Source organism: Bos grunniens, chromosome X (genome assembly GCF_055505025.1).
Source record: "Bos grunniens cultivar Pamir isolate PY7600 chromosome X, Bosgru_T2T1.0, whole genome shotgun sequence".
NCBI lineage: Eukaryota > Metazoa > Chordata > Mammalia > Artiodactyla > Bovidae > Bos > Bos grunniens.
Window position 1 is genome coordinate 124,994,977 of NC_141194.1, and position 21,858 is coordinate 125,016,834.

The 21,858-nt window shown below is 42.4% G+C and overlaps 1 pseudogene; it reads right to left on the reverse strand.

Moving 5' to 3' along the window:
- Nucleotides 1-563: 563 nt before the first annotated feature.
- Nucleotides 564-21,858, reverse strand: part of LOC147341303 (adhesion G protein-coupled receptor G4-like) — a 63,802-nt pseudogene continuing 42,507 nt past the window's right edge.

A 21,858-nucleotide genomic window follows, 5' to 3' on the forward strand; every position in this document is an offset into this window, starting at 1 on the left:
AGGAACTGATGGGTGTCTGGATTGATGAGCCACCATTTTCACAAAACATGTTGACATTTTAACAAGGGGCTCCAATCAAAAGAGTAACTTGAATAATGGGGATTTCAGATGCTTTGTCATGACAAGCCAACAGGATAGCATTTTTTTTTTCCTCAAAAGGTATGACCTTGTGACTTTTCTTCTCTCCTTCCTGCATGCATGTCAGACCAACTGGGTACCTGGAAACTTGGGCCACCTAAAATTGCTTGACTCTCAGTGCAGTGAGGACTCTGACCATGATCTTTTTTTCCTTTCAGGATGTGGACATACGAGTTTTTGAAACAAAATCTCTAACCCTGTAGACAGTTCTCCCCTAATATAGGCTCATGTCTTCTCTATCAAAAGAGAGGAAACAACTATTACAATGAATAGGAGAATTATTCTAGCTTTAATATTCACTAAATGCTATCTCATTCTGCCCCTTCCAAAATAATATTTAGAATATGAAGTTGGAGCAGATGGTTTTACAAATTCAACATTTTCCACAATCTGGGGGTGGGGGAAAGTGGGATTTCTGCCGGGATTTATTTATGAAATCTTTGTTTGTGAATGGAATTCATTTTGATTTCCTCAGGTAATATTCTTCTCACACTATTAGACACAGCTTCACAACTCAAGGAAGAGAAACAGTTGGGATCTTCATCAAAGTAGTCTGCATTGGGAAAAAAAAGAGCATTTTCAGCTGTGGCATTACAGGCTTTGCACATAGTAGCATCAAAAGATATGTTTATCAATTGAAGGAATGAATAGAAGAATTAGACAGGAAGTAAAAGTTGTGGTGCTTTCCTCAGATAGTTTAATCTAAATCTGGGGTGAATTAATTCATCCTAACAGCATTGTTAGGCAATTACAAGTGCATCCGTTCAACCTGCATTATGACTTACGAGCTGTGTTATTCACAGTAACCTTAACCAAGGGGAGGCTAGTCATGGGCAAAGACTGGAGGCCTTCAGGAAGAGACAACACAAAATAATAGCACACCTATCTGTATCTCCTATGAAATTGATATTCTTGCTCTGAATGTTCAGCTGTTTCTCAAGTTTGAGAGTGCCTAGTGGTACAGAGCAGAGAAGGCAATGGCACCCCACTCCAGTCCTCTTGCCTGGAAAATCCCATGGACGGAGGAGCCTGGTAGGCTGCAGTCCATGGGGTCGCTAAGAGTCAGACACGACTGAGCGACTTCACTTTCACTTTTCACTTTCATGCATTGGAGAAGGAAATGGCAACCCACTCCAGTGTTCTTGCCTGGAGAATCCCAGGGACGAGGGAGTCTGGTGGGCTGCCGTCTATGGGGCCGCACAGAGTCGGACACGACTGAAGCGATTTAGCAGCAGCAGCAGCAGTGGTACAGACGGCGCAAGTTTTCACTCAGTGCTAATGGAACCAAGTTTTTGGCCACCATACGTCTGATGGCAGCATCCAGATTGCAGTTTTAGAACCTGTGGCCCAAGAGGCTGGACATCCTGCCCCATTGGCTGAGTTACTGTCACAAATAACGAGCATCTCGGTGCTGGCTGCAGGCACCTGGGCTCTCCAGGTCTATAGCTTGGTCTAACAACATTACAATCCAGGATGTGGTATTTACTACTGCTCTTTCAAAGAAAAACATGTCCATTTGTGTTGTATATTTGCTAATGAAACAATATCCCTCAGAGGCAGCAGGGGAGCCAGCAGTAACTCACCTTCTTAGAAAAATATTCCCCAATCAGTCACAGCTATTGCTATCCAAGGAACTCCCACAATTTGGCCCCCCTTATGCCATGCTTCATCAGTGCCTCCACATGAGCACCAACATATCTTCAGGTTAGCTGGCCAGAGTTTGATGGATGCTTGTGGCCAAGGAAAGATTTTCTTCATATGCACCACCAGGCAGAAATGGAGACAGAGACTCCAACACTAGTCAATGAGCCTAAACTGGAAAATGATGTTGCTTCACATGGTCCTGAAGCTGATAGACACTTTGGAGATGGTCCATCTTGGCCCCCACTCCACCCTCCACCATGTTGAAGGTAAGGAAATGTCACTCTGAGTAGGGAAGTGATGTGCCCAAGGTCACAGAGTTAGTGGCTTAAGCCAAAGCCTTCTGACTCCAAATTTGGTGCTTTTATTTTTTTTAACCTATCATACTGCTTCCAGATTGGCTGCAGCTCTTGGAAATAGAACTGCTGAAGGAGCCAATAGAATTAAAACTACAATGGATGAGGATGTTCCACCACCAGCACTGAGATGGTGGGAGAATGACTACAGCCAGGCCACCAGAGGCATTCTGTGTGTTGACTGGACTCTACTTTGGTCTTTAAGAAAGGAAAACAACCTGCAGTACGATACAGCTGGAAGCACAGAACACGAAGGCATTACATCACCACCTCGAAGTTCTTAAGTTCTTGCTCTAGTTTGCCTGTCTCTTTACCTTAGGCTTTCAGACCAATCCTTTCACTACACTTTCCCTCCTAACACCCAGCTCCAACTCAACATCAGTCACTGTACCTAGAAACTTGGCTTCCTATGGAAGAAGGTGAGCATCCAAGAGTGACGTGCAGCGCAGCCTGTATTCTCAAGGGTGTGCGATGAGCGACTAGCCTGGAAGCCAGAAGACCTGAGTTCTGGCCCCAGTTCTGCTGCTGGTGGGCTGAGTGGCTGTCCATAAAGCATTCTCCTTTTCCTGCTTAAGGTCCCTCATCTGTAAAGTAGGGGCTTGCCCTGAACAGCATATAAGGTACCCTTGGATTTTAACAATGTGTGATGATCATTTGTAATTACCCATGAATGATTTTTTTTACCTCCAGTCTTTTCTCTCCTCCGTTAACCTAACCACCCACTGCATTGCACACACTCAGTTCGGTATGTGCATCTATGCACAGTTTCTCGGCCCAGAGTGAGCCTGGGTGTACACATGGACCTGTGCATGTCATCTTGAGGAAGAATCATTTCCCAAGACGGCATCTGTGGCCTCATACTAACTCAGTGTCTCTGGAATATGAGTGTAGGTAGCATAGCCTTTTCTCTCACCATTTGGGGAGCTTGTTTCTCAGGAGTGCCTTGGGCAGAGCCTAAAGATTTCAAAACGGAACTAGCTGCAGTTGACAGATGATGTCAACAAGTTGTGCACAAAGATTTTCCTCGGTCTTTCCTGACATTGAGCCCACCAGGTGCTGCCATCTGAAACGGCACCCCAAACAGTTAAAAATGGAAAACTCATCAAATTGTAGACTTCAAATGGGTAGATTATACCTCAAGAATCCTCTTAAAAATATAAAGCTCAACGTACAGACTGTTCACTCTGGGTACCTCAAAGAGTGAAAAGTAAGTCTGAACCATAATGTGCAGTACAGGCAGAGCCAATTCACTTATCAAGCATGCCTCCTTCCCCTAGAGCCCAGTACAGGGACCAGCAGGTTACTGACATGCCCAGCAAAAAGGAACAGGATCTCTGTGCTGCTTATAGAATCTTTCAGTTCAAGCTCCACCTTCCCTAAAGGCAATAAACTGAGCTTTGCATGGAGACTGAGAGAAGCTACCTAAATGGGATGGAAGAGCCTTTGGATGTATAAAAAACTGGTTTGCCTGGACTGGAGCTCTTTTCAGTGGCAACACCAGAGTCCACTACATCCCTCACTGTGCGGGAAGGACCTTCGGTGCATCTGGGCAGCCCACCAGCCATCTGAGGGAGGCTGACAAGTTCTCTCCTCCTCTACCATCACTCCTTGTTTCCCACATCTGGCTGTGGGCCAGAAAGCCCCTGGGACCCAGTGCCTGGAACACAGTAGGCACTCAATCAATGTTCTTTTAATTGAATTGAGACTCAAGTGACAGCAAGGACAAGCAGTCCAAGGAATTTAGGCCCAAAGTGAAGCCTTACTAAGTTAAAATATGGCCCAAATCACATCCTTCACCTGACTTCATTCATCTCCACACAAAAGTACAAATCATTTTCCTGGCAAGGAAACAGCCTCCGTTGGATGCTAACGCTGTATGAACTCAAGTCAGGAGGCCAGTTAACCTCATCAGTCTGGAAAAGCTGCAAAAGTCAAAACTACCCCAAACGGCATCTTACCGGAAGTGTTATCCAGTCGCAACCACCCATAACAGAAAAGCAGCCACTGCTGCCGCACATGCTCCTTCACTGCACAGTGGAACACAAAAACGAGGAACCCTAAGTCAGGAGAAGAAGGTCAGTCTCTTTCAGCTTCTTTCACTCACAGTCACCAGTGCCTAGACTCAAGCCTACTCTTGTCACCATCAATACTCCTCCCAAGGAAACCCAAGGCTATTACTAGTTTTCTGAGGTCACCTTTCTAGCTCCCTCCCAACGGCAGTGATAATAAGAAAGTGTATCAGGATTTCACATCAACCATAGTTTTCCTCCTGGGCTACTGTCCGTCCTAGAGCTTGAGAGGTCAGATGTGCAGTGAGAAGCAGCCTCTGAGATGGCTTTCAATGTAGCCCAGACCTTGGCATTCACATCCTTATGTAGTCTCCTCCCATATTGTACCAACAGAATAAAATATGGCAGAAGTGATGGCACGTCATTTGCAAGATTAGATTATAAAAGACATTGTACAATCTCTCTCTCTCTGGCTCCTTGTCTTTCTCTCCCTACCCACCCTGCCCCCACCCTCAGAGCTGATTAGAAGCTACAATGGTAATCATATTACAATATATAATGGGTAAAACGGAGTATAAGCTTTAAAACACTTGTGAATCACTATATTGTACACCCATAACTTAAATAATACTGTACAGCAACATTACTTCAATTTTAAAAAAAGAAAGAAGGGACTTCCCTGGTGGTCCAGCGGTTAAGACTCTGTGCTTCCAATGCAGGGGCCCTGGGTTCAATCCCTGGTTGGGGAACTAAGTCCCCACATGCCACATGGCCAAAAATTAAGTAAATAAATAAATATATGTGACTTAAAATTTTTTAAATAAATAAAAATAAAACCATAAAGGCTTCCCTGGTGGGCCAGTGGTTTAGAATCCACATTGCAATGCTGGGGACACTGGTTCAGCCCCTGATCTGGAAACATTCCACATGCCAAGGAGCAACTAAGCTTGTCATGTGCCACAGCTAAATGAAGCCCGTGCACCTAAAGCCCATGCTCTGCAACAAGAGTTGTTGTTTAGTTGCTAAGTCATGTCCTACTCATTCATGATCCCATGGACTGTATCCCGCCAGGCTCCTCTGTCCATGGGATTCTCCAGGCAAGAGTACTGGAGGGGGGGTGCCATTCTTTTCTCCAGGGCATCTTTCTGACCCGGCGATCAAACCTGATCAATCCCTGTTCTCCTGTATTGCACGCAGATTCTTTACCACTGAGCCACCAGGGAAGCAACAAGAGAAGTCACCTCAGTGAGAAGCCTGCACACCACAACTAACGAGAGTAGCTCCCGCTCACCACAACTACAGAAAACTTGCACAGCAATGAAGACCCAGTGCAGCCATAAATAAATAAAAAGAAAAAAGAAAGAAAGAAAAAAGGGACATTAAATGCTCTGCTTCATGGAGTGGGGGGCTTTCTGTCTCTAGGAAGCTGCAGGTGGAGGCTTACTGTTACTTGATGGGAAGATGTGGCTTCCCAAGCCCCAGCCCTGAGACTCTCTGATTTCATGTGGGAGGCAGCAATCTGGAGGCTAAACAGAATGACAAATCTCACTACCTCCCCTGAGGGGTTTATCTCCATTTGTAACCGAACCACTGTGGTGAGGAAGCCAGCAGCACTCACTCTTTGGCTAAGCAGTGACCACCTGGAAGGTAGTCCAGCAACTTGATGAGAGCACACCCCAATCTCGGTCTCAGAGCAGGTAAAACTCCTTCAACTTCAGCAGGAATAAGGGGGCCACAGTGACAAACAGCCCCTCTTACTGCTCTGATTTCCTGCACGGAGTTTAGCTAGTTCTCAGACTTAAAGGTTATTCTGTGAATTGCAATGAGCTGCGTGCCAGCTCTCCCTCTCTGCCTGACAGCCTCCCTTTTTCTTTCCAATAACAGATTGATCTGCTTACTCACTAGCACATAGCCATGAGGGAAGATGGCAGGTTTTTGCCACCTGTATTTTTATTTGTGCATCCCTCCTTCAGAAATAGCTCATCAAGAGCATCATTTTTTTCACACCTGACCACAGGGCAACCCCCTTCAGCCAAACTTGCAAACTTGCCATCTGTCTTTTAAATGGCTAATTTGTTCATTTGTTTCATTGCATTCTTGTTTTGAATATTTGGGACGTGTACGTGTGTGTGTATGTCTATGGAACTTGAGTTTTAAACTCCGAGATCCGAAAACCCCCTCTCTGCAAGATGGCACATTCTATCTTGTAGGCGGGACTAGGAACTAGGAAGGCTTGGTGATTGACATAAAGCTTATCTGACAGACAGAGACAGCCTGGCTCTGTCCATGCTGGATCTGTGGGGCTTTGGTTTTCGTCCTCAGGAGATATCTCATTGGATTCTGCATCTACCCATCCAGGCTTCCCATTTAGAGAGGACTCTCTCCTTCCAGCGTGAGAATGGAGCATGTGCTGTTTTACAAACACCCCTCCCCTGCTTGTAGCTCTAAACTTCTTTGCTTTTGATTCTTTCGTCAGCTTTTGCTTTAATCCCTGTTTCCATAAGGTTGAGTGTGTTTCTCCTCAGAGCTCGTGTGCCTGAGAGAAGCCTGGAGTTAACTGCTTAAGAAGAAATCCACACAGGCGTTTGGTTCTGAATCCACCTCCGTACACAGTCTAGAGCAAGGCACTTCCGTTTTCAAAGCATCATGCTGCTGAGACCGGGGTATCTCAGTGGAGGCCAGGTAAAGTCAGGAAGTAAAATGTAGAACCATCGCCAGGGCCTCGATCAGTGATCTGGGATACGACCAAGTGCTGGCAGCCTCAAAGGAAGCCGTGTGACAGTGATGTGCAGTGCTTCTAAAATCTCTGTCCCCACTGCCAGAAGGAATAAAGACGGCATGCGGACAAAAACAACACACTTTGTGTCTCTTTACATTCCAATCAGAATTGGCTATATAAGGGACATCCCTGGGAGTCCAGTGGTTAAGACTCCACACTTCAATGCAGGGTGCATGGGTTCAATTCCTGGTCAGATAACTAAGATTCTGCATGCCACTCGGTGTGGCCAGAAAGTAAAAGTTTTTTGTTTTTTTTTTTTTTTAAATTGGCTGGTTGGTGGAATCCAGTGGAACAGAAAGTTTCTTTATTTTTTCTTAAAGATTTTTTTGATGTAGACCATTTTTAAAGTCTTTATTGAATTTGTTGCAGTATTGCTTCAACATTGCTTCAGTTTGGCTATGAGGTATGTGGGATCTTAGCTCCTTGATCAAGGATGGAAGTAGCACACCCTGCATTAAAGGTGAAGTCTTAACCACTGGGCCAAAAAGTTTCAGTTGATACACCTCATTGCTCTAAAATGAGACTGTTTCTTGAACCACAGGACTTGCAGACTTATTCTGAATTGTTCCCCCACCCCCTGCAGCACCTTGTAAATGACTGGCCTGAAGTAACTGCAGAGCAATTCACATTTCCCAAGTTTCCTCAGGGGTTAACAACCACAATGATAAAGGATTCTGAGGTTTTTAAAACGCCAAATTTGAAACAAATTTTTAACATTTTTCCCCCAGCAGCATTTCTCAGAGCTTGTAGATGCCAAGGTACATTGTGCCATTTCAAGAGTGAGGGAGGTACTTTTCTGCATTCCCCAAAGTTCTTTGACCATAATACTCTTTCTTGCTGAGCACCCTATGGGATCACCAGCTCCCTTTACTCTAATAAAAGGGTTAAGAGCAATAAAGTGAAAGTGAAGTTGCTCACTCATGTCCGACTCTTTGAGACCCCATGGACTGTAGCCTATCAGGCTCCTCTGTCCATGGGATTTTCCAGGCAAGAGTGCTGGAGTGGATTGCCATTTCCTTCTCCAGGGGATCTTCCCGACCCAGGTATTGAACCCGGGTCTCCCACATTGCTGGCAGAAGCTTTACTCTCTGAGCCACCAGGGAAGCCCCTAAGAGCAATAAAGGAGATCCTAACTCAATGGACTTCCCAGGTTGATTCCCAGCCTGCCCCAGAAGCCCAAATGAACTGAGCCAATCTTGAGGATAATGGTGTGGGGTGGAGTTTGAGACACCCAGGATTATTCTGTATGCCTCTTCTTGCCAAAAATTTTAACTAGGCAACATCAGATTAAAACAAACAGCAGCAATTACTCAGAGATATGTAAACCAGAGCCCTAGCTTTTACTTTTCATGGCATCCTTGGTCTTCCATTTAATAACTTCAGTAATCATTTGCTCCTTTTGCCAGAAAGTAGACAGTGAAGGGCTATAAAGTCATTAATTTAGGATCAGCTAATTCAACCAGCTGTGGTAACTTTTTCAAGATTGGTTTGTAGTAAAACCAAGATCAGAACCTTGGCTTCTTGCCAGGACCCACTGCTCTTTGCTTTCCACCTTCAATCCTCTATGGCTCTAGAACTTCCTAACCAGGTTCCTTCCCACAATATGAGGATATCTGATGCAGCCAGAGTCTATAGGGTCAACAGTTCAATGTTTCCACTGCCCAGTAATTTCTATGTTCAACAGGATTTGAATGTGTACACTTAGGAGCATGATCTATCGATGCAATGAATACTGTAGGAAGTGCTGCCAATCAGTGTTCCACAAAGACGTGGCCAGCTAGCTGGAGCTGAGTTAGCTATCTGGGTTGCTCTCTACATCCCTGAGTAAGAGAGAGTGGGCTCATTTAATGAAGCCCTAACATCTAGCCAATGCTTCTAATGGCTTCCTGTCAGTCACTGACAGCAGAGGCCTCTTGGATTATTTTTTCCTCCTTTGAAAAAATACTGAAGGCTACAGGTAAGATTTTCTAAAGCAGTAAGAGCTTTGATGGAGGTCTAGCTTGAGCCACAGAAGGTACAGAGAAACAACAGTTACCTTGCAAAGTGTTAAAAATGGCAAAAAGATATAAGAAAAGGGTCCTCACAGGTCCCCAGGCAAAAAAGGCCAACCCCCAGGTGAGACCACGTAAGAAGGTCAGGCCTGTTGTGCCTTTGAGGTCTTGTAGAATCACCTTCCGTCAAGTCTTTTGGTTTTGGGATTTCATGGAGTTCAGTTGAGCAAGAACAGTGCAGAACATAGAGAGATTCATGAGAAATATGAGGTAAAAATAAGCCACCACTGAGATGGAGAAGATAGGATCATCTTTAATCCAACAACTGGAAGAGACCAAGGAGAGAAGCCCATTGTGAGGTAGAGAAACATAAAGTCCTACTTATTTTATTGGAGTACAGTTGATTTTCAATGTTGCATTAGTTTCTGCTGTACATCCAAGTGAATCAGGTATATATACACGTATATTCACTCTTTTTTAGATTCTTTTCCCATATAGGCCATTACAGCATATTGAGTAGAGTTCCCCTGTGCTCTACAGTAGGTTCTTATTAGTTATTTATTTTATACATAGTAGTGTGTATATGTCAATACACACAATTTATCCCTCCCCCTCTTTCCCTCCTGGTAACCATAAGTTTGTTTTCTACATCTGTGACTCTGTTTGTTTTTAAACTGCTATTTTTTTTATGAGACTCTGAAGATCACTGAGTCAGTTTCATTTCATGTGAGAACACCTAGGCCTGGGGTGTAAAGCAACCCGACAGACTTCACTCATGCTCACTGGGGGTAGAGCTGAGACCAGAACTCCAATCTCCTGAGCCTCAGTCCAGGGTTCTTCCCAGCCTCAATTTAGAAATCCTAGAAGACAGTTCTGCCTTACGCATGCAGAAACTTCTCAGTCCAGTTCCCTAGGAGGCTATTTTCTTCCTCAACAGCAGAAAATGAAATTATATCTTTCCCCCCAATGTGGCTTACACCTGAGTTTTTATTTGCAGGATAGATTCTGCTTTGTGTGATAAATATCACAGTGAAAGGACATAGGTAATGACTGGCTTTTCAGAATGTTATATCAAACAGTAATGAGCTCATCAGAAGTAATGAAAATGCAACAAAAACAGGACAGCTCTAACTGTATTGCTTTCAAATATGATGTTTATTTTTGACCTCCCACCACAGCTAGAGGTTTAAACTTCAAAAGGCAACTCTGGCCACTGGATTGATTAATGGCTCTACAGTTTCTATTAAAGAAGAAATATGTAGTAATTTATATGAACAGATACTTCATCTCATAATATGCCAGTTACTACAGACATTATCTCTGATTTTTGAACATAGACAAGCTTTACTAGTATATCTGTGTGTCAACTTAGCTGAGACTTCTTTTCCAGAACCAGGAAAATCCCCTGTGGTCATATTGTTCATGTTGGTATGAATACTTTCATATACAAGTGCCTTTTGTGTGTTTGTGTGAGTGGGATGGGATTCGGGGTGAGGGATGCATTTAACTCTCCCAGTAGAATCTAATACTTAGGGTTCCCCAGGCTTGTGGTTGCCGATGGGGATGGGGATGGGAAAGGGATGGATTGGGAATAGCAAAATACAAACTGTTACATATATGTGTAACTGAATCACTTTTCTGTATACCAGAAACTAACACAACACTATAAATCAACTAGACTTGGATAAAATAGATTTTTTAAATAGATTTAGATTTAATAAATATTGTTACTGCATTCCTGTATGTGCTTATTTGCCGATCTGAAGTGCAATGAATTGGGCATTTATTGCAAAATGTCTGTAGCTTATAATAATAAAGATGTTCAATCTTGTGGTAAAAAAAAAAAAACAACCCAGAACTTAAGGTTCCCCAAATATCACCTTCAACCTTAAAAAAGGCTGTAAAGTGAAGTGAAGTGGTCAGTCATGTCCGACTCTTTGTGACCCCATGGACTGTAGCCTGCCAGGTTTCTCTGTTCATGGGATTTTCCAGGCAAGAGTACTGGAGTGGGGTGCCATTGCCTTCTCCAGATCTTCCTGACCCAGGGATTGAACCCAGGTCTCCAACATTGTAGGCAGACGCTTTACCATCTGAGCCACCAGGGAAGGCTATAGAAAACTCTTTAAAAAAGGTAGCACTATATGTTTGCATAGAGAATCATCTTCATGACATGTTAAGTACAAAGCAGTGTATATCTACTATTTGGGTGACAAAGTGTGCAGGAGAATATCTACACAAATTTGATTGTTGGTAATAAGAGTTGCATAGAGGGATGAAAACTGGGGAGCTGGGCTTTGGGAGTGGACTTTACTTTTCATCCTCTACCCTTTTGTACATTTGAATTTTATACCATTGTGCATGTACTATTTCTTCAAAATACAATTATTTTTTAAAAAGCTCTTAGAGTACTCTGCCTTTTCCTCACCAATTCACATATGAAAGGGTTCTTTTCAGGGAGAGTGGAGTGGATTTTGTTCTGGTTTTGCTTTTGCTTTTGCTTTTGATCTTTGAAGAAGAATCACCATTAAACATCGGGGACCCTTTAAGTCACAAAACAAGCAAGGAGCGAGGATGGAGGAGATGAGAAGAAAGGGAAGAGAGAAAGAAAGGATAACAAGGAATTATAATTAGGAGGCATCTGCTGGCAGTGGTAATACAATATTGACCCTCTGGAAACTGTCATCTCAATATGAAAGACGGAGAGGTCTGGGGGGCAAGACCTCGTGCATTTGATTGCAATCCAGCGGGAGAGGAAATCTATAGTGAAAAAGAACTTGAGAGGCTACGATAAAGAGAGTGAAGATAATGAAGAATGGATAAGTAAAAAGCGATTCGAAGTATAAAGTGAGGTTGTACAGCCTGAAGGACTGCATGGTAACTATCTATAGCCCTGTGAAAGAAGGTTCTGGAAAGGTGGAGTGATTTGAATGGCTATTCTCTGGTACCTGTGGGTGAGAGAACCAAAGAGCTGGGCTTTATATCAAAAATAGAAAAGAGAAAGTACAACAACAGGACAATAAGGCCAAGCCAATTTACAAAGGAAAGTGCTGGAGTCTTCTTTAGGAGACCTTTGTGGCTGAAATACAGAAAAGGTTTGCAACCCACTTCAGTATTTCTTTATAGTGGCTCCTCCAACTTCTAAGTTCTGTGAGCTTTCTAATCAGGACAGCTGCCGATGTCTATTATGTCGATTTCTTTTACTGTTTCCTTGAATTGTATCTAAATCATTATCATACTCCCATTTCATAAATTTGAGAGCTCTTTACCAGCTAAAAAATTTTTTAAATAGATAAACTAATTAATTAATAATCGCTGCCAGATGCATATTACCATGGAACAGGCCACATGCTGAGCACTTTATATACATGGCATCATTTTAATCTGCACCCAGCACTGAGCATAAACATTATTATGCCCATTTTCCAGAGGAGGAAATGCAAAGAAGAGGTAAAGTAAGTTGACCAAGGTCGTATGGAGTCCAGATGCCTCAGACACCTAACCATTATATCAGTGCGCCCATTACTTTGTTAGAGTAAAAAGGCTGAGGCTAATTTCCTCCCTGAAGCCAGTGTTTCAAGACCAAGGCCCAGGCCAGGAACATCTCACCATACCTTGATGGTTGAGACCACCACCATTGGAGAAGCAGAGATGCTGGTACTTACAATGGAGTTGTTGAGCTCAGAGTCCCATACAGATCCTTTTTCACACTGAGTATGATTGCCACCATGATGGCTGGGATTCCCAGAGTGGGGAAGCAAGCCAAAGGCATCCCATTAGGAAGCAAGGGAGAGTTCCTGATCAATGATTGTGAGTGCTGGTACACTAAGGCACTGTTTAAATGAGCCACAGATGTGCGGGCATCAAAATACCATTGTTTGCAAAATGTTTGTAAATTCTTCCAAGTTAAACATTTCTAGGAGTTCTCCAATCTGCTAAGCTTAACAGCATGCCAATGGCTCCAATACAACACCCACTGGTTATTAAAAATAGCACAAGTGCCAACAATCAACTTGGCAGTGAAAGTGTCTCGTTCATGGGAATGCAAGTTCACATCAAGCATTTCTGCTCAGATGATCAGCTGCCAATTTGTCTCCCTTACAATACTGCCCATTAGTTCTGGTCCCTTTTTGTCTAGGTCACCTTGAAGGAAGGGCATAGGCAATCAGCTGCAGCCTTCAGTGCTTTTCTGACAGGGGAGCTGCTTGCACACTCGTTACTAGTTTGACATTTTGACTAGATCGACCAGTTAACAACCAGTCAATTTAGCCTGACTATAATAAAGCAATCAGTTCAGTCAAAGTGGTCAAACGTGATGTGAGTATAGACATGGGGTTTAAAAAATCCAATTACATTTACATTTGCAAAACTTAAATGATTTCTCTCTTTCTCACAATGTATTTCTCCTAAAGAAGGAGCATTATACTGGCACACATTTTAGGGGTCTTGTAAGCTACTTTCCAAAGCTGTTTCAAAGCCCAGAGTGTCAAGCATCTTGAGAAATCCTCCACTTCCATCACTGTCCTGTGATGAACAGGACAGTCCCTTCTGGTCTGTCTGTGGCTCACCTAGCACAGGGCTCAGCGTTCTGTCGATGGAAAAAATATCACCCTGAAAAAAATCCCACCCTGAAGGGAGGGATGGAAGGAGGCCTTTCATTTAAGAAGAAACTTGTGGGGCAGTCTCCAATCTGTGATTATACTTTGCTAATTGAGACCAAAAAAAAAGGTGTCTACTGGTTATTATAGGGCTTCCCCTGGGGCCCAGTTGGTAATGTGGGAGACCCGGGTTCGATCCCTGGGTTGGGAAGATCCCCTGAAGAAGGAAAAGGCTACCCACTCCAGTATTCTGGCCTGGAGAATTCCATGGACTGCATAGTCCATGAGGCCGCAAAGAGTTGGACACGACTGAGCGACTTTCACTTCACTTCACTGGTTATTAAAAAATGTGGACAACTAAATCTACTGCCTTGGACAGGGATTTAAATAAAGGAATAAAACCTTTGAAACAGGCTGCTTTCGCATTAGGAAGATAGAACTTCAAACATAAACAGAGGCTAATATTTGTTTTCCTTACAGTTGACAGCATTTGTCTAATATTTAAATGCTCTGAGACTCCCTGGCCAACACTGCAGGGATCCAGAGGCCAAACAGACAAAGGCCTGAACCATGGCTGATCTGAATTTTGGTGGAATGCCATGTGACCCAAGACGAATTCGAGAAGACAAGGCAGTCCTGTGAGGAGGCACTCTGAGGCCGTCTGCTACTTGCCACCTCACACTCTCTGGAAGGCTGTTATGATGCAGTTTCTCATCACCTCCCCCGGTGTGGGGCTTTGCACCCTGCCCCCTCAGAACAGAGTTGCACAATAAAAGTACCGAGCCTTAGCCTTGCCTGTCTCCCCTTCATCCCAGCAAGTGTGTGTGGGATGTGCAGATCAAACAGATGGGAAGCCAGCCCTAGGGAATACCAACATGGAAGGAACAGGCGAAGGAAGAAGGGTCAGGAGACGAAGCCGAGAACGAGTGACGCTCAGGGATTGGGTGCTATTTCCAGCCCCTGCACACTTAGCTACATGTGTGTTATCCACCTTCTGGATTATTCATGAAACCTCTTCCATGACAGTTTTCAGTCTTTCAGTTGACTCGAGGTGAGGGTTGCCAGGCATAAAGGGGAGTATTGACTATTTTTGTCTTTGTACATCTGACGGTTCCAATGTATACTAGAACCATGTTTTAGATTGTGCTTTGTTTAAAACTAGCCTGTCTCCATTCGCCACATTAACATGGGTAATAGCACTAACTGTGTATCCAAAGAAAGCACATACTACATTAATGAACTCACTAAAAAAATGAGTAGCTAATTGGGAAGCTATTGTCTTCACAAGGCAGCAGAAGGTAAAATCTATCTTTTCAGGTATCCTATGCATCCCACTTCACACACAGCTCCTATTTTGTTGCTGCTCAGTCATGTCCAACTCTTTGCGACCCCATGGACTGCAGCACGCCAGGCTTCCCTGTCCTTCACCATCTCCCAGAGTGTGCTCAAACTCATGTCCATTGAGTCAGTGATGTCATTCAACCACCACATCCTCTGTCGTCCCCTGCTCCTCCTGCCTTCAATCTTTCCCAGCATCAGGGTCTTTTTCAAGGAGTCAGTTATTCACATCAGGTGGCCAAAGTATTGGAGTTTCAGCTTCAGCATCAGTCCTTCCAATGAATATTCAGGACTGATTCCTTTAGGATGGATTGGTTGGATCATCTTGCAGTCAATGGGACTCTCAAGAGTCTTCTCCAACACCACAGTTCAAAAGCATCAATTCTTCAGTGTTCAGCTTTCTTTATGACCCAACTCTCACATCCATACATGACTACTGGAAAAATCATTGCTTTTGACTCTACAGACCTTTGTCGGCAAAGTAATGACTCTGCTTTTCAATATGCTGATGAGGTTGGTCATAACTTTTCTTCCAAGGAGCAAGCAACTTTTAATTTTTTGGCTGCAGTCACCATCTGCAGTGATTTTGGAGCACAAGAAAATAAAGTCTGTCACTGTTTCCATTGTTTCCCCATCTATTTGTCATGAAGTGATGGGATCAGATACCATGATCTTAATTTTCTGAATGTTGAGTTTTAAGCCAGCTTTTCACTCTCCTCTTTCATCTTCATCAAGAGGTTCTTTAATCCTGTTTGCTTTCTGCCATAAGGGTGGTGTCATCTGCATATCTAAGGTTGTGGCTATTCTCCCCAGCAATCTTTTATTTTTAAATCATCAAGCCACTGTAGTTTATTTATTGTACTGCTTTTAAACAGTCTATCCCACTATATTCAGTCATGCTTCTGCTATAGAAGCATACAATTTGCAAATCTATGGAAGCAAATAAGAGGCAATAGTAAACAAAGAAAATCTCACTTGCTGAAAAAGAATGGAGTCTCTAGATTAAAGTGATCAGCAATGAAAAGATAAAAATGAGAAAATCATAACATTAGATATATTCTTGCCGAATTACTGAAGTCCAAATGTTACCAAAAAAGCAAAGAACCTCATAAATTCCCAGCAGAACAGATAAAACAGGAGGAAAAGTTTAAAAAAATTAACCACCCAGGAAAATAATAATATTCATGTTAATAGCAGAGAAGGCAATGGCACTCCACTCCAGTACTCTCGCCTGGAAAAATCCCATGGAAGGAGGAGCCTGGTAGGCTACAATCCATGGGGTCGCTAAGAGTCAGACACGACTGAGCGACTTCACTTTCACTTTTCACTTTCACGCATTGGAGAAGGAAATGGCAACCCACTCCAGTGTTCTTGCCTGGAGACTCCCAGGGACAGGGGAGCCTGGTGGGCTGCTGTCTATGGGGTCGCACAGAGTTGGGCACGACTGAAGCAACTTAGCAGCAGCAGCAGCATGTTAATAGATGCGGTCCTCCCATAAACTTTGTAAAAAAGAAATAAGCAAAAATAACCTTATTATAATATGACAAATATTATTTACTGTAATAAAAAAAAGTATCACTTTAAATAACAAAACTTAAAATCACTTCAATTAATATCAGGAAGCTTATAGTGATAACCATCAAAAGTATTATTTAAGATTGTAGTTTTGAGCAATAAGAAAAGAAAATTATTAGACAACATTTTTATACTAACATGATTTTAAGCCTAGGTAATCTAAGATATTCCCATCAACTACTAGAATTAATAAAAAAATTTATGAAATTCACATACATAAGAAAGAGTTACCAAAAATAAACAGTTCTCTCTTGTAGAAAAAAGAATCTAGAAACTAAAATATATACATCTGTGTTTTCCTCCTTTTCCAATACAATGTTGAAAAACTCTAATGTATTAAATCTACTTACTAAACAATTCAATGCTACAATTGGTATCTTTGGAACTAATTATGTCTCTTTACAAAAATCTTAGTACAAAAAAGATCTTCACAACCCAGATAATCACGATGGTGTAATCACTCACCTAGAGCCAGACTTCCTGGAATGTGAAGTCAAGTGGGCCTTAAAAAGCATCACTACGAACAAAGCTAGTGGAGGTGATGGAATTCCAGTTGAGCTATTTCAAATCCTGAAAGATGATGTTGTGGAAGTGCTGCACTCAATATGCCAGCAAATTTGGAAAACTCAGCAGTGGCCACAGGACTGGAAAAGGTCAGTTTTCATTCCAATCCCAAAGAAAGGCAATGCCAAAGAATGCTCAAACTACTGCACAATTGCACTCATCTCACACACTAGTAAAGTGATGCTTAAAATTCTTCAAGCCAGGCTTCAGCAATACATGAAATGTGAACTTCCAGATGTTCAAGCTGGTTTTAGAAAAGGCAGAGGAACCAGAGATCAAATTGCCAACATCTTCTAGATCACTGAAAGAGCAAGAGAATTCCAGAAAAACATCTATTTCTGCTTTATTGACTATGCCAAAGCCTTTGTGTGGATCGCAATAAACTGTGGAAAATTCTAAAAGAGATGGGAATACCAGACCACTTGACCTGCCTCTTGAGAAACCTATATGCAGGTCAGGAAGCAACAGTTAGAACTGGACATGGAACAACAGACTGGTTCCAAATAGGAAAAGGAATACGTCAAGGCTGTATATTGTCACCCTGCTTATTTAACTTATATGCAGAGTACATCATGAAAAACGCTGGGCTGGAAGAAGCACAGGCTGGAATCAAGATTGCTGGGAGAAATATCAATAACCTCAGATATGCAGATGATACCACCCTTATGGCAGAAAGTGAAGAAGAAGTAAAGAGCCTCTTGATGAAAACGAAAGAGGAGAGTGAAAAAGTTGGCTTAGTGATACTGGATGCGCGGGGCTGGTGCACTGGGATGACCCAGAGGGATGGTACAGGGAGGGAGGAGAGAGGGGAGTTCAGGATGGGGAACACGTGTATACCTACAGTGGATTCATGTTGATGTATGGCAAAACCAGTACAATATTGTAAAGTAATTAGCCTCCAATTAAAATAAATAAATTTATATTAAAAAAATAAAAATAATAAAAATAAACTCCAAAAAAAAAAGTTGGCTTAAAGCTCAACATTCAGAAAACTAAGATCATGGTATCTGATCCCATCACCTCATGGCAAATAGATGGGGAAACAGTGGAAACAGTGGCTGATTTTATTTTTCTGGGCTCCAAAATCACTGCAGATGGTGATTGCAGCCATGAAATTAAAAGACACTTACTCCTGGGAAGAAAAGTTATGACCAACCTAGATAGCATATTGAAAAGCAGAGACATTACGTTGCCAACAAAGGTCCGGCTAGTCAAGGCTATGGTTTTTCCAGTGGTCATGTATGGATGTCTGAGTTGGACTACAAGGAAAGCTGAGAGCTGAAGAATTGATGCTTTTGAACTGTGGTGTTGGAGAAGACTCTTGAGAGTCCCTTGGACTGCAAGGAGATCCAACCAGTCCATCCTAAAGGAGATCAGTCCTGGGTGTTCATTGGAAGGACTGATGTTGAAGCTGAAACTCCAGTACTTTGGCCACCTGGTGTGGAGAGCTAAGTCATTTGAAAAGACCCTGATACTGGGAAAGATTGAGGGCAGGAGGAGAAGGGGATGACAGAGGATGAGATGGTTGGATGGCATCACCAACTCAGTGGACATGGGTTTGGGTGGATTCCGGGAGTTGGTGATGGACAAGGAGGCCTGGCGTGCTGTGGTTCATGGGATTACAAAGAGTTGTACACGACTGAGCGACTGAACTGAACTGAACTGAAGTAAAAGATATTAATCTGTAAAGCAATTATCCTTCAATTAAAAAATAAATAAACTTTTGAAAAAGATAATAAAACACCATAGATCTCTGGATGCCAATATAAGCTCTGCATTTCTAAGGAAGTATAATTTCCACCGGCAGTCTTGATTCCAACTTGTGGTTCACCCAGCCCAGCATTTTGCATGATGTACTCTGCATATAAGTTAAATAAGCAGGGTGACAATACACAGTCTTGACGTGCTCCTTTCCCGATTTGGAACCAGTCTGTTTTTCCATGTCCAGTTCTAACTGTTGCTTCTTGACCTGTATACAGATTTCTCAGGAAGTGGGTAAGGTGGTCCGATATTCCCATCTCTTGAAGACTTTTCCACAGTTTGTTGTGATCCACATAGTCAAAGGCTTTGGCATAGTCAACAAAGCAGAGTAGATGTTATTTCTGGAATTCTCTTGCTTTTTCTATGATCCAACAGATGTTGGCAATTTGATCTCTGGTTCCTCTGCCTTTTCTAAATCTAGCTTGAACATCTGGAAGTTCTTGGTTCACATATTGTTGAAGCCTGGCTTGGAGAATTTTGAGCATTATTTTGCTAGCATGTGAGATGAGTACAATTGTGAGGTAGTTTGAGCATTCTTTGGCATTGCCTTTCTTTGGGAATGGAATGAAAACTGACCTTTTCCAGTCCTGTGGCCACTATTGAGTTTTCTAAATTTCCTGGCATATTGAGTGCAGCATATTTCACAGCATCATCTTTTAGGATTTGGAATAGCTCAACTGGAATTCCATCACCTCCACTAGCTTTGTTCGTAGTGATGCATCCTAAGGCCCAGTTGACTTTACATTCCAGATTGTCTGGCTCAAGGTGAGTGATCACACCATCGTGGTAATCTGAGTCATTAAGATCTTTTCTGTATAGTTCTTCTGTGTGTTCTTGCCACCTCTTCTTAATATCTTCTGCTTCTGTTAGGTCCATACCATTACTGTCCTGTATTGAGTGCATCTTTGCATGAAATGTACCCTTGGTATCTCTAATTTCCTTGAAGAGAGATGTAGTCTTCCTCATTCTCTTGTTTTCCTCTACTTCTTTGCATTGTTCACTTAGGAAGGCTTTCTTATCCCTCCTTGCTATTCTTTGGAACTCTGCATTCAGAGGGGTATATCTTGCCTTTTCTCTTTTGCCTTTCTCTTCTCTTCTTTTCTCAGCTCTTTGTGGGCCTCCTCAGACAGTCGTTTTGCCTTTTTGCACTAGCCATTTTGCCCTTTTGCCTTTTTCCATCTCCTATGGATCCAACACATTTTCTAAATGCTAAGTCTTGTTTGAATAGGCAAGGGGTGGGGAATAGCTGAGCTGTTCATGTCAGTTAGAATTACAGGAAAGCAACCAATGAGAACTATTCACGCTAAGTTCCTTCCTGGCTTCTCTAGGGTGGCAGAACGGTGACAGTTATAAGACGTGGTGTGAAACGGAGTATGTCTGAACCAGCACCCTCTCACGTCTTTCAGGTGTTTTCCCTGGCCCTTTAACAATCTGACTACATCCTAGAGGTCAACGTCCAAACTATGGAGATAGACTCCCTGGTTCAAACCCCAGTTCTGCCGCTTACTAGCTGTGCAAATTCTGGCAAATTACATAATCTCTTTGTGCCTCAGCATCCTCATCTGTTAAGTGGGAATAATGATGAAACCTTTCCCATAGAGATATTGTGAAGATTAAAGGTTGTTGCTGTTGTTTAGTTGCTCAGTCATGTCTGAATCTTTGCAACCCCATGCTCCACTGTCCATGGGATTTTCCAGGCAAGAATACTGGAGAGTGTTACCATTTCCTTCTCCAGGAGATCTTCCCCAACCAGGGGTCAAACCCACATCTCCTGCATTGGCAGGTGGATTCTTTGTCTCTGAGCCACCAAGGAAGCCCTGAAGATTCAAGCTGAGATTAAATGAGATGCTTTGAACCATGTTGGGCACATGGAACACCAGCTCAGTGTTGGCTATTGTATCCATGTGTGTTTGTTGGGATTGTAACTTGAGAAAGAGAAGGATAAAAGCTGACAGGTTCACTACTATAGATCTAGCATTTAGCACAGCACAGCAGCAGCTGCTCAGTAAATATATGTGAACCAGTGTCTCGCCATAGAGGTCCAAAGCTTGATTTACAGAGCAATACAGACAGAAAAAGAAATGCCCACCCCCAAACCAGTGAGGCAATGCTTAATTCCTTACTTATGATAATAGCAGAAGTTTGGTCCCTAATACTTGTATAATAGAATTAGACAGACATAGGCTTGAAACAGAGACATCAAGGACAATGGCAGATATACTTACCCCAACCAACCAGACAAAATTTAAGGATATAATTGGAAATGTATATGTTGAAGACTTTGACTAGAGCAAAATACATGTGGACTGCCTCCAGGCCCATTCAAGTCAAAGACACGAGCAGAAATAATGAAGTGCCACAGCAGCTGTGATACAAAGGCCCGCTTTCTGAAATGATGATGATCAGGAATTGACTAGAAATACCGGGTTTAGCATCAGTAATGCTGTGTACAAGTTGATCAGGATTTTAGAAGGATGATCTTTTAGAAGTTTGCTAAAGGAAAAGGCGCAATGTGAGGCAGGGTCTCTGCTTTTGATCAAGCATGGCCATGCTTTCTATGTATAATAATTAAAAGAATGAAAGAACTGCCTATTAAAATTTAATTATTCATATTATCTTATATGTACTAAATTTTTGAGTCCCCCACCATCTTTCCAGGTAGAATCAAAATATTCCAAATAAGGTGACCTTTAGTAATAGAAATAATAACAGCTTCTCTCAGCTAAGCAGTCCCCTTCTTTGAAGAAAAGGAAGGAAAGACTTCCTTGTATACTACAATTCCACCATCACTCCTTCTACTGACTCAAGACTAAATCTACACATGACCAAGTAGCAAGATGACTATAGGAACCATTTCACATAGTTACTTGGGTATTTCAAAAATCCAGACACTTGACTTCATGAAATTTTTCAAGAATTTTCAATTTTCACTTGAAAAGAATTTTCAAGTCTTTTGCCTATTTTTAATGTATTGTCTTTCTTTTGCTTTTTGCTTTGTAGTTTTTAATATATTCTGCGTATAAGTCCTTTGTCAGATATATATATAGTGAATATCTTCTCTTAATCTGTGGCTTGCATTTTCACTATTTTCATGGTATCTTTTGATTTAAA